This window comes from Peromyscus leucopus, chromosome 13 (genome assembly GCF_004664715.2).
Source record: "Peromyscus leucopus breed LL Stock chromosome 13, UCI_PerLeu_2.1, whole genome shotgun sequence".
Lineage (NCBI taxonomy): Eukaryota > Metazoa > Chordata > Mammalia > Rodentia > Cricetidae > Peromyscus > Peromyscus leucopus.
In genome coordinates, this window is record NC_051074.1 from 44,988,971 (window position 1) to 44,999,706 (window position 10,736).

Genomic DNA, 10,736 nt, shown 5'->3' on the forward strand with positions numbered 1-10,736 from the left:
CCCTGTAGCCTATAACAGTGAGTGACCCACATATAAGATCTACTGGCATGATAGTGATGAAAATGTTAAGGAAATAAGCAACCATTTTTGATTGGATTTAATCCCCACTCTATGAGGTAGAACATATACATTACAAGGATAAATTGGACAAGAACCTGAGACTAAGTAGGTCACGGGTCTATAGGAAAAACCCAATATTTCTGCTAAGGAAACGGAGCAATAAAATGACTTCTAATGACATATTGCTATACCCATAGACTAGTGCCTTTATCAACATGCATCAGAAAAGTCTCCTGTTACAGGAAATGAAAATTGACACAGAGTCCCACAAGTGGACAATGTGCAGACAGTAAAAGTTTTGGAGCACCCAGTCCAAAATGATCTTTAGCAAACCCCTCCCCTGAGGCTCAGGGATCTATGCATAAGAGGGAAAGAAGGATTTTGAGAGCTAGAGATAATGGGTGACTCCAAGGAAATGGTGTCTTCCATACATGTTGAAGCCCACTAGGTTTCCTAGTGGCTGTACCCAGCAAGACTTCATGGGAGGTTGATGGGACCATGGGCCTGGGTACCAGGTGTTTGTAAGGGTCTAACTAGCAAGGGGGAGGTCTTTTGCTCCACCCCTTGGCATTGTTATATATAGCCTTTTGGAATTAAGTTCTGGGCCCATTTGGATAAGGATCCAGGCCAACCCAAGTCTATCCTGTGTTTTCTCTCCCTCCCTCTGTTTCTCACTGAGTCTCATATCCCTCAATCGTCAAGAGTTCCTGGGCTAAATAAGCATGGGGGCTGGTCTCCCACACATACACAACAGGAGTGATGCACAGATGAACTCAGAGGGACTGTGGCAGCACACACAAGATCTACACAGGTGCAAGCTGTACAGGGTCCCAGCACAGAGAGGGGAAGAGGGGACAAAGGGTCCCATCCTCAACTGAAAAGCACTTGCAATTGACACCTACTGTCAATGGTAAAAATCAGTTTTCTACAATGGAGCGTCACTGGGTATATCAGCCACACTCCAGGGCAAGCCCCATGCCCAGGAGTAGTTGTTGGTCAACATGAAACTAACTTCATGGTTGGTTTGTGAGCCATTTTTTTTTTTTTGCATTTTGTTTTGTTTTGGCATTCTTTGTCTTATAGTTTGTTTAGTTTATTTTTTTTATTTTTGTCTTTTTGTGTTTTTTATGAACTAGAGAAAGAGAGAGTACATAAATTTGACTGGGTAGGGAAGAAGGTAGGATCTGGGAGGAGTCAAAGGAGGCAAAATCATGATCAAAATATATTGTATGAAAAAATATTTTAAAGGAAAGAAACTTATTCTGTCTCAATTTGTGTCTGGTTTCTGGCAAGGGATTCATGCTAGATGGTATCATAATGGCAGACACATGCATGCATAGAGTATTATCATGAGACAAGAATCTAAAGAGATTCTGAGGACAGGTGTATTCTTCACATGATAATCCAGTTTCATGGAAACCAGGATGCCATGCAAAAGACATGATCCCTTCCGAGGGCAGCATGACCAAAACCCTAACACTTTTTACAATGCCTCCATTCTGAGAAGTTCTACCACTGAATGTTACCACCCTGAATTTCCAGATGACTTTCTGGGAGTCATGGTCAAAACATCGCTAAACCATAACAATTACATTATCATTTGCTCTTTTTTTTAATGAGATTTAGCAGAGTTTCTTGGCATTCTTAGATTATTTTTATCTATCTATCATCTATCTATCTATCTATCTATCTATCTATCTATCTATCTATCTATCTATCTATCTATCTACTGAGACAGGGTTTCTCTGTGTAGCCCTGGCTGTCCTAAAACCAGCTTTGTAGACCAGGTTGGCCTCAAACTCAGAGATCTACCTGCCTCTGCCTTCCAAGTGCTAGGATTAAAAAAGCATAGGCCACCATTGCCTAGCTCATTCTTTTTCTTTGTTTCTTTGTTTGTTTCTTTGTTTGTTTCTTTGTTTGTTTCTTTGTTTGTTTCTTTGTTTGTTTCTTTGTTTGTTTGTTTGTTTCTTTCTTTCTTTCTTTCTTTCTTTCTTTCTTTCTTTCTTTTTGTATTTTGAGACAGGGTTTCTCTGTAGCCCTGGCTGTCCAAGAACTCACTTTGTAGACCAGGCTGTCCTTGAACTCACAGAGGTTCACCTGCCTCTGCCTCCCTAGTACTGGGATTAAAGATATGCACCACCGCTACCCAGCTTATTTAAAAAAATAAAAAGAATAATTGATAAGCCAGAGTCATTCTGTGAGTATAATTTGGTAATGTCTATCTTTGAGATTTCAGAGGTATGGAGAACAAAATGTATTAGACAAAGAAAAAAAGGGGGCTTCTTTTATGTGCTTTCTTTACTATGTGTAAATGCCTCTTTTCAGCCTCATCACATGGTACTTCAAAATTCTGATAAATAATTTATTACTGTGAAGTTTCCTTGATTTTTCTTTGAGACAGAGTGTAGCCCTTAGTGGTCTGGACCTTGCTATATAATGAGGTCAGTCTTGAATTCAGAGACTCACCTGCTTCTGCCTCCTGAGTGCTGGCATTAATTGACATGTGCAACTATGCCCCGTCTAAAACATAGTTTGTTTTTGTTTTTTTTGTTTTGTTTTGTTTTTTTGGTTTTTTCGAGACAGAGTTTCTCTATGTAGCTTTGCGCCTTTCCTGGAACTCACTTGGTAGCCCAGGCTGGCCTCGAACTCACAGAGATCCGCCTGCCTCTGCCTCCCAAGTGCTGGGATTAAAGGCATGCACCACCACCACCCGGCCTAAGACATAGTTTTTTAAGGTTTATTTTTATTTTCAATTGCATATATGTATGTTGCAGGAGCATGTGCATATAGTGAGTACAGTGACCTCAGAGGCCAGAAGTTTTCTATCTCTCTGGAACTGGGGTCACAGGCAGTTGTCATTCATGAAGTATGGGTGCTGGAAACTGAACCTTGGTCCTCTTCAAGAGCCGTACTCACTCTTAAATGATGAGCCATCTCTCCAGCTTTCCCCCTTTATTCATGGATTTTCTGTTTAAATTTAACTCATTCAATAATAATATAATGTGAACATACATGATTATATGAACATATGTATCACCTAGACAACTTTGTGACAAAATTTACTTAAGTGATGTCAATTGTTTTGGCCCTGCCCTAACCAAATTATATTATTTTGTTTCTGATGCTAATTAATTTCCAATGGATTTCTAGGGTAAATCTAAAATGCTTTTAGTGCATTTATCCTACTAATGTCACAGATTACAAGTACAATACACCATAGTCTCTATGGTTTGAGCAAAATGTCTTCCTCCCTCTGATGGGCAACAGTGAAGATCATTATACAGGATGTACAGAAAATGAAAATGGACATTCTTTCACTCTATACCATCACACAGTTGAACGGTGCCAAATACAGAACCATCTGTATTTTCTTAAGCATTTTTAAAATTTTGTTCTGTTTTTGTTTTGTTTTACTATGCAGTCTAGGCTTGCCACAAACGTGCCTTGCCCTTCTGACATCTGCAGTGTGTAGGGATGCACCATGATTCTTAAGCAATGTGTGACCGAGAAGAGTGAATGTCCAAGCGGCAGGTGCAGAGGAAAGGAAGTAAGAACAGGTGAGTGAACTTTAAAACGTGAAAGGGGGAAAAGTGTAAAATTAAAAGTGAGAGAGAGAAGAATAAAAATAAGATTGTGAAAATGGGCAATGCAAGAGGAAAAAAGAAAGTATTGTGTAGCCCCAAGAGTATTGACGAGTTTAGGATTATTTTGGTACATGAACAGAGCCCACTAATTTGGACCTTTCTAAATTGGAAAAGCAAATATGTATGAAACTCAGGTGAAATTTCTAGATTATACCTCCCTGAGGTGGAGAATTGTATTTCAAGTAAGCATAAGCTGACATATTAGGTGTTCAGTAGAAGTGTTGATGGACAGACAGAATCTTCTTCCTCGTGTTTTCTAGAATATTTTCATCTGAATTGTGTTAAGTGAAGAGATTTCAAGGAAACAAAATCAAATCAGAAAGAACAAAGACAGGATGTTTCTGTCATGACTGACCCTGCTCACGATAGAAGAACAGGATAAAACCTGTCAAGTTCCTCGAATTCAGAAAGCATCTTCCCTAAGAGTCACAGCACGTATTTCACATGGTGTTTCTATATTTCCCTTTAATACTGTTTATTTAGCTCTTTTAAAGAACAGAGCCCTTTCAATCTGTGTTTTAAAATCCAAATTCTGACATGGCTTTTTATACTCCCAAATGTTCTCATGATTACAGACCTTTCATTTTTCTTCCATCTTATCTCAAGGCTGGAAGAAGTTTATAAGAAGTTTATCATATTACTAGACAATGGAGCAGAACAAAACAATACATCAAGCCTCAGCACTCAACATTGTTTACAGGGAAAATGAGGCAAGTTATTTTATTATGCAACTAGAGAATGAAGATAATGTCCCAGGTACCATATTTCAGGAATTGAAAAATATAGATATATTTAATTAATGACAAAAAAACCAAAGTAGAGCAAACAGATTGGAAAATGAGTAATTAAAACAAATGCTTAAAGACTAAATCCTGAGAGAAGAGATCCACTAAGCAAACATCAGAAACTTGTAGAATAAATAAAATTCTGATGTGCTATATGGATAGGAACCATAGTAAAATGTTCTATATGGCAATATGAAAATCAGTCCAGTTGTCTTTGTTTTACATATAAACACTTGCATTTCCATTAACATGAAGATACACTACAATTTAATCCCAGCCTATTTTGATAACTGTGCTCATCAATTTATGACTGAGTCTTCTCTTAAATCACATTTCTTTCAGGCTGGCCTCGAACTCACAGAGATCTGCCTGCCTCTGCCTCCCGTGTGCTGGGATTAAAGGCGTGTGCCACCACCGCCTGGCTTAAATCACATTTCTATAATAACTATAATGTGTACTTTTTTCAAAAGTAGCAAGGAAGGTAGGGGATTCAACCTGTCATCTTAAAAGCTCTTCACAAATAAAGTAAGGCTGAAGGACTTATTTTTTTTGTCACCCAAATAAACTGCAAGAAAAATTAGGGCGAGACTGTCAAATTTTGGTTTCAGTTTTTACTTGGGAAATAAATGCATTTCAGCTATGATTCGTGAGTCTATTTTGAATTCAATTAGCCACATTGAGCATAAAATGTGTGCTACAGTTTGTCCTGTGGTATTTATGGATATAACACACAGCTGATGTGATCATTCAGCTGCGTGCTCTGGACCTTTACTGCATGCCTCGAGTGGATAATAAGAGGCACCAGAGAGACCACAGGGAAAAGGCTCTCATTTGCTCCACATGCAGGACCCAAAGCCCTGTTCAATTATAAAAGGAAATGGGCATATTAGGGGGAAAACCTCGGCCTTGAGCAGGAGTTTTGCATTCAGATGAACCACTTACACTGGCCACCACAGAGCTCAACTTCAGAACAACCTAGCTTCAATTTTGACCACTACACTTACATGTTTAGTCAGATAATAACATGTTTTTCAGAACCATAATTAAAAGCTCGTCATAATTCTTTAAAGCATGTTTCTTTTTGCCCTCTGGCTCAATTCTTCCTCTTCCTGACTTCCACCACCATATGCTACTGTGTAGAATGAAGCAAAAGTCCCTTCATCAGGACTATGTTAATTTTTTTTTTTTTTGTAAAGCAACTATACAGCTTCTGTAGACAATCTTCTTCTTCATGGAGCCCATTATTAAATAAGAAAAGAATGAGTGTTGATGTTAGCAATAAAGTCTAATTGAGACTAGCATCAAAAATATCCAGATTATTAAATCAATGACAGAATCTAAAGAATTTATTCAGCACAGAACTCTAATTCTGAATAGCATTGGTGGGGAAAATTATCTTTCCTTATTCTATAGGTGTTTGCTTTGACAAATAATGATTAGGACATCATATTTGGGTCACTATCTTCTCACTTACAAATAAACACTTCTAATGTAATTAAAACATTTTTTAAAAAGTATGTTCTGTTTATATTATCAATATTAAACAGGTCTCAAATTTAAACTATCCTGAGAATTTATGCCTGTTATGGTTAATCTGTATATATAGCTAATTACTTCACAATTGCTTCAATTTGTACACTTCTAGGTATGGTTTCAAAAGCAAGCTGCTGGAACATGGGCAACCTATCAAGGGCTATGTAAAAAACAAAACAAAATCTTGACTCTCCCTCCCCCAATAGCCATCAATTCCCAATAGCTCTCAGATAGAGGTGAGACTTTGGGAGCTGTCCCCAACACATGCCATATCTAGTCAGAATGATCATGTTTAAAGGTCTTGGTGGCAGGGACAGGCAATGAGGGGCCAGCAAGATGGCTCATGGACAAGGATGCTTACCACTAAGACTGATGAGCTGAGTTCCATCCACAGAACCCATCTGGCAGAAGAAGAAAATAGACACTTGCAAGTTGTCATCTGACTTCTGCATATGTCATGCCCATACTCTCCTCTACACACACACACACACACACACACACACACACACACACTAAATAAATTAAGGTTAAAAATAATAATGGCAATAATTATTAAAAAGAAAAAAGTAGTGATTTGGGAATAAGAACACGTTTCACATTTTCTGAAACCAATATGTTATTTTCAATCGGACATTTGTGAAGAACATCTACAAAAGAAAGGAAAGAGGAAGATGAGTGGAGGACCTGGCAGCCTTGTCTAATTATTACAAGGATCAAAAGGGCCTGTGTTGAGAAGACAGGAGGCTGCAGCGGCCAGAGAACTAACTCTGCTTTGTGCAATACTCTAAATAAAACACTTTCCTCCCGTTATATAAAGTTTGTCCCAGTTTGTTCAACACAGGCTTAGAGAGTCAAGCCAAACTGCTCGAGTCAAGAAGCAAAGCTCAGGGATACTAAGGGAAGCAAAGTCCTTCAAAATCCTTGCAGCATGTACAGTACATTTCTGATTTGCTTCCCTAGACTCAGTCAGCTTATGAATGTTAAAACTGTCCAGTCTTATTTTCTACACCAAGGACATCAGAAAATCCTGTCCATACTCTACACAATACTAAAGAAGAATAGAACTCAAAGTAGTCCTGTATTTTTCATATATTTTCCTGAAAGCTTAAATGGCCAAACAATTTGGAAGGTTTACATCATTTATCACAGGATAATATCAAAGATACAAAATTCTACCTTGCTACTGTATGGTCTACACCCTTTGAACTTTTAATGGAATAGCTACAAAGCAATAGAATAGAGGATTATACTTTTTTTTCTTTTTTAACTTCAAGCTATTTTTTTCTTACATTGTCTCCAGCTAACTCCATCTGCTTCAAAGAATAAATCATACTCATTACTTATCTTACATTCTTGATGAATCCCACTCAGATATATCAGCTTTGCTGGGAAATACACTGATACTAAACTTAAAATTTTTGTTACGGTTTTATCAAACTTTGCCATCTGATGAGGGCTGAAGTATTGATACTCATGTTTCATTTAATCCTATCATATACTTAAGTGTTCCATCTGCTAAAACAGATCTAACAAGAGACACAACACAAAAGAACACATTAGTACTTCAAATGCTGAATTTAAAATGATAATTTTATAATTTTAACAATTCAGATTTTCACATCCGAAATATTTTTGTGTGGCATATTTGAATTTAGTAGATTGGAGAAACTAGATTACATTGCTGGAACTTCCTCATATGCAAGGTCGCCATAGGTATTAGGTAGGGGGTGGAGGCTCAAGGGGCTGGAAGCTGATTTCTTTTATGTGGTTTAAAAGTGGGGCTTGCTTTAAAAAGTGGTGCTAATCAAACAGAAAGTCCACACATATAGGAACTCACAGAGACTGTGCCAGCATGCACAAGACCTGCATAGCTTGAAACCAGACAAAATCTCAGCAACCAAACAGGAAGTTTAGATAGTTCCACCTCTCACTGAGGAGCTATTTGCAACTGCTACCTAATGGGAAATGGAAAACAAGTTTTCTTCAGTGGAGTGTCACTGGGTACATCAACCAGGAAAGCAAAAAGAGATGATTGCTGGGGGGTGGGGTGAGGGAGCAGTGGAGAGCAGAATAACAGGGTACAAGTGATCTGATTGGGGGAAATGGAAAGGGAGGGGGTGGACCTAATTATGGAGGAGGAGGGGAGACAAATATAAAAGAAGAAGGGAAGAGGGTGAAATTATTACAGTAAGGATGTCAGAAAAAGGCATAAGAAACTCTACTATTAATTATCTACCTAAAAATACCTATAAGGTATGTAAGTTGGTACATAAATATGCATGCATACATAGTTTAAATTAGGATTTCTTATCAGTACTAAAAATGCTCCCTGTAAGAGCCAAGGACTAACAAGAGTCACAAGAAACTCTCTTTTCAGTTGTTGGTCAGGGTTGTCCCAGAGCCCCCAAAACATTCCATGCTACTGCTATTGGTCTTGGTTGTCCATTCCCAGCCCAGAGGTGGACAGTTGTAGTGGGTAGCCATTCCAGCTTGGATCTGGAAGTTCCAACCCCCATTGAGACTCTGGCAACTGTCACGCCTACGAGGCGGGGCGAGGGGAGGCGCCTGGAGACCCAAGAGCTGGATGGGCCAGCGCTCTCTCGGTGCACTCTCTGTGCCAGACGCTGAATGGTGAAGGTGGACTGTGCAGAGCTCCGGAGAACACTGCTGGACTGCGATACACCTTCCCAAGACCCTGCGACCTACCTTTCACTTAATTTGTGAGTTATGCCATTAAATAAATATCCTTTTAACTACGTGGAGTGGCCAAAATAATTTCTCCAATAGACAGTCTTAAATCCCTCCCTGTTGCTGGAGACACCATGCACTTCAGACACAGCCCCAGAGGTGCATGAGTTGGAACTGACCTGAAGGCCTCCTTTCTGAGGACTAGCTTTCATGGTACCAGAAAGTCCCATGTAAGCTTTCAGAGGGCAACACTCAACAGTCCTACTCTGCTATGGTAAGTATTGTTATGCCAAGCTGGTCCTTTCTAAGGACGTTTTTAAGGACCAGTGTGGCATAATAATCCCAAGGGTTCAGTGGTGGCATCTTATCTTGGCAATAACCAATAGCTGTCTAATTGGACTTAATACTTGGTTAACAGAAGGGCAGTTGTGTCTGGTACCAGAAACTTAGCCAACTACCCAGGGCTAATGAAGTTATGGATCCTGGAGAAGAATCTACAACTGACACTTTACTAAACACATGTAATCCCTCACTGCATTCTAAATATTTGTCCTTGAAGCCACATATCAGGGTTGTCCTCACCTCTGCACCAATGAAATCTCTTTTTGCAACAGACAAAGATCATTACAAAAAAACACAACCAATCAAAAGGCAGGAATGTGAATCACAGTCCCAATAGATACATCTACAATACACCTCCCACACATAAGGCTCAGAGATCCTCAGAGAAGAGAGGACAGAAAGATTGTAAGAGCCAGAGGAACAGAGTTTGCGGTAAGATTGTGTTTCCTAGGAGTCTCACAGTATTTCTATATAAAATAAATTTTAAAAGCATATAATAATATCCTTCTCACCCTGGAATAAACTTTTAGATCAACTTGGACTTACTTCATTAAGTATAGAATCTGAGATTTTAGTAAACAAAACATTTAGCTCCCTCAAAGTTTACCACATAGTCAATATCTATGCTTTCAGTCATCCATTGAAATGTACATGTCATTAGAGTCAAAGCTTTCATTTGCTGAAGTAAATAAACTTACATAACAATACAACCTTAGCAGGTGACAGCTAGCTCTCTGTCGTTATATAACTCATGAACCAAAGATACAGGCTTTTGCTTTTCTTTTGGCTGCCACCATGCCACTTAGACTAATGAAGACCTGGAAAGCCTGGGGCCACACAAGTGATGGCCACTGCCACATCAGTAAGCATGACAAGCCCCCAAGGGGATGCTGGAGGCATGCATCATCACAGGATCAGCTTTGACAAATACCATCTGAGTTACTTTTAGAATGTAGGTATGAGGCTTTACCGCTTAAAGAGGAACCACAGCTCCTGCCCAACTGTCAAGCTGGATAAATTGTGGACACTGGTCAGTGAGCAGATATTGGTTAATGCTAAAACGAACCAAAAAAAAAAAAAAAAAAAAAAAAAAAAAAGGACTGTAGCCGCTCCCATCCTTGATGTAGTACAATTGGGCTACTGCAATGTTCTGGGAAACGGAAAGTTCCCTAAGTGGCCTGTCATTGTGAGGGCTGGACTCTGGAGCATAAAAGCTGAGGAGATGAAGGGTGTTGGAGGCATCTGGGTCCTGGTGGCTTGAAGCTGCAGAGGGAGGTTTATTAAATTCTAACATTTTCAAAAAATAGAAAAAAAAATAATAGCGCAGAGTTTCTCGGCACTTGGGTGAGCTAATCTGCCTGTTGTCTTGTGTAGGTTTGTACTTACAACCTCCACGGTAGTCAACAAATTTCTCGCCTTATGCATCTCAAAAATTATATACTTGTGCTATTCAAACAGAGCATTTTCATGTTTCTCAACGTCTATATCTTCCCTTTTCTCTCTTACACAGTTTAGATTTTAGATCAACAGTAGTGCCCTCTTCTAACACAGAGATGAAATTTTCCTATTACCGTTTTCATAAACGCTAAATATTGTCTTTGTGTGCTTTAGTAAGTACTGAGTACTGTCTCTTTTTATACTTTCAGCATACCCCAGTTTCTTTCTGTAGCTACTTAAGTAGGAT

At 39.0% G+C, this 10,736-nt stretch overlaps 1 pseudogene; it reads left to right on the plus strand.

Moving 5' to 3' along the window:
* Window positions 1–9,847: 9,847 nt before the first annotated feature.
* LOC114693637 lies at window positions 9,848–10,313 on the plus strand (annotated as a pseudogene).
* The last annotated feature ends 423 nt before the right edge of the window (window positions 10,314–10,736 follow it).